The following is a 3,086-nucleotide window of genomic DNA, read 5'->3' as shown; positions in this document are numbered from 1 at the left end:
TAGGCCACATACTTCTTGGTTACGAGAGCTATCTCATATACTGTAGAGTGTTTAGCAACATCTGTGGCCTCTACCCACTAGATGCCAGTAGCGAACACATTCCCCAGACATGACCAAAATGTCCTCTGGGAATGAGAGTAGGAAACTGGCCCTTGTTGAGAACCACTGTTCCAGAATATCCCCAGCAACGCTGAGAAAGAAACCACGGAACTCCACGGAGCAGCTTATGAACAACAGATATGGCCGATTTCTCATTCACAATGTGGAGTTGAAGCCAAGGTAAGTAAATTGACTTTTATTCCGCCTCAATGTAAATTAAGGAAAGAGCCAGGATTAGAACACAGATTTTCTGAGACTAAATTCTGCACTTGGCCTTCCTAGAATTTGAAATATCTTCAGAAAGCTAGCAGAGAACCTGACACATAGTAGCAATTCTGCTTATACAGAATGAAGGGTTTAGCTATTTGGGCCATGCCATGTCACTGGACATTTCGGGACCAGTGAAGAACAATGACCCAAGCCTTACAGCATGTGGCAAAGACACTTGTAGAAGTCACCCTGCACCTTGCAGTACTGATTCTAACACTCACCTGCACATCTATGAATCCAAAGTCAATGCAGAAAAATATCACTGGCCAATTTTTGTCTCAATGCTGATAGTCATGCTGTATTTCAAGGCTTTGAAGATGGTAAACATGGGATGACATTTTATATTTCCCAGGGCTTGTGGATGATGGAACTGTTGAAACAGTCACGTGTTTCCCCTGTGTTAGGTCCAGTCTCCACTATGCAATACAAAGCTCCCTTAATACTCGTTATCTGAACAGCACACCCTGAACCTTACTCAAATGTGCTCATGTACTATTACTGCCAGTGTGTTGTCATATTTCTCCGACAAAGTTGTAGGTGGCTCTAAAACTGCTAATAGTATTTTTCTGCTTCTTTTATGTTTTCTATTACGTCTACCTGGCACAGTACTGGGCACAAAATAGCAGATGCTCAGATTTGAAAACTGCTAACCATAATTCTATAGAAGTGTCTTTAATTTGTTCAGAAACTGGGTGCCCCAAAGTCCATAGTCTTTCTCCCACAGAAAGGCCAAACGCTGTGATTCTATTTCCTATCCTTATTTATTAATGTGTAGCTGGATGGCACATTATCTGACATCAGAAGCCCGTGGCAACTTTCCAATCTGTGTTTCTAATAGAGATAAATGTCAAGCAGAGGTGGCAAACTGGCTGATAGCCCACCAAAGGCAGCCCTAGGGTAAGTTCTGTTTGGCCGTTTATTAAAGGCTGCACAGTGAATGCATCACTACTTGTGCTCAGTGAATACAAGCAGCTTGGCACCAAGCCCAGTTCACAGTTACTTAACTTCTCTGTGCCTCTGTTTCCTTATATGAAAAATGGAAATAATAGGAGTGCCTACTAATGAGGTTGTTATGAAGATTAAATTAATACACATAAAGTTCTCAAACACACAGCACAAATCAGCTTCTCCGTAAATATTAGCTCTCGTCATCATCATCATCATCATCACAAAGTCTATTGGAAGGGATCATACCATGAAACACTTGCCAATCAGCCTTTCCAAGGACTAGAGTCCTTGAAACCATTTAGCAACCAAATAACCAAACACATAGGCTTAAAGTATAAATTAATTAACATGCTAAACTCTTACAGATGAAGGTTGTCATAGAATTATTCATCACTCAAAATATTAAAAAAATTATATTTTAGTATTAAATGATGGTATTAAATGATATGAAAAGCCTTTACTCTTCCTAAGTCTCTCTGTTAACTCCAACTCCATTCTGCAAGGTCTCAAGAGACACACTTCCATTACAAGATACCTTAAATTAACCCCAGGCCTCAGCTACCCCTGGTACCCTGGAGCTCCTCTGAAAGACAGAAAACAGCACGATTTTCTTATCCATTTTTAGAAGGAGGTGATGTATACCTAGAGAAAAGACTGTAACCATTAAAAAATTATTAAAATATGCATAGTCCCAGCCTTCCTTCCCTCCTGCTAAAGAAAGTTCTGTGGCTTCTCCCGCTCCTCTGCCCTCTAAGCAGAGGAGCAAGGATAGTTCCTGCAGAACTCTAGCAATGGTTAAGGGGCAGAACCGGAAAAACAATCAAAGAATAGAGCCTTTGCATCAAAAATATATATTCCCAATTTTTTTTTTTAAAGGACTGAATGGCAACCGAACAAAAAGGAGAGGTGAGGGCTTCCCTGGTGGTGCAGTGGTTGAGAGTCCGCCTGCCGATGCAGGGGACACGGGTTCGTGCCCCAGTCCGGGAAGATCCCACATGCCATGGAGCGGCTGGGCCCCTGAGCCATAGCCGCTGAGCCTGTGCATCCGGAGCCTGTGCTCCGCAACGGGAGAGGCCACAACAGTGAGAGGCCCGCGTAACGCAAAAAAAAAAAAAAAAAAAAAAAAAAGGAGAGGTGATTTTGAAGAAGAAAAGAAAACCTGGTTGCTCGTGTGTGCTGGCTGTTGGGGTATAATTCAGTTGGAAGATGAGATTTAATGATGGAGAGTTTGGGGGTAACAGCAGCCATTCATGCAGCGGCTGTTACAATGATAGACACTGGGGAAGATTTCTAATGTGTGTATGTGTGTATTAACATACAGCTCTCTCTCCTTCCATTTCCCATGTGATCTTTCCTTAAGAAAAGTAAATTAAAAAATTTTTTCCAATGTGGTTTTCTCTCAGACCATTTGCCTTTAAATCAACACCTAGAAAAATCCCTAGGCCACGTAAGACTTTTCATGACGGGCTATACAAAGTATCACACAGTGGTCAGGCAGGAGTTACATTTGAATTGTAAAAATATCCAGGAGTACATATTTAATCAGATTTCAAAGAAGGTGGCCTTGTGACTGATATTTAAATTATAGAGGATGATTCTTTTGGAAATGGTTGCTTGGTTGCTGCACTGAAGTTTCTGACAAAGCACAATAGGAACTCTGGGAACCACTGGAGAAGGACTGACGTGGCTTCAACCAAAACCCTGGAGGGAAGCTCCAGAGAATTCTCTGCGCCTAACCGTTCCACTTGTGCTTTCATAGGAGGCCGTGG

The 3,086-nt window shown here is 42.0% G+C and overlaps 1 long non-coding RNA gene across 1 annotated transcript; it reads left to right on the top strand.

Moving 5' to 3' along the window:
- Positions 1 to 228: 228 nt before the first annotated feature.
- On the top strand, positions 229 to 2,704 carry LOC137220762 (uncharacterized). The gene is made up of 2 exons (XR_010941784.1): positions 229 to 279; positions 2,194 to 2,704. It is a non-coding gene; the product is annotated as an uncharacterized lncRNA (long non-coding RNA).
- Positions 2,705 to 3,086: the final 382 nt, after the last annotated feature.

This window comes from Pseudorca crassidens, chromosome 3 (genome assembly GCF_039906515.1).
Source record: "Pseudorca crassidens isolate mPseCra1 chromosome 3, mPseCra1.hap1, whole genome shotgun sequence".
Lineage (NCBI taxonomy): Eukaryota > Metazoa > Chordata > Mammalia > Artiodactyla > Delphinidae > Pseudorca > Pseudorca crassidens.
This window is presented reverse-complemented; position numbering and strand designations above follow the sequence as displayed.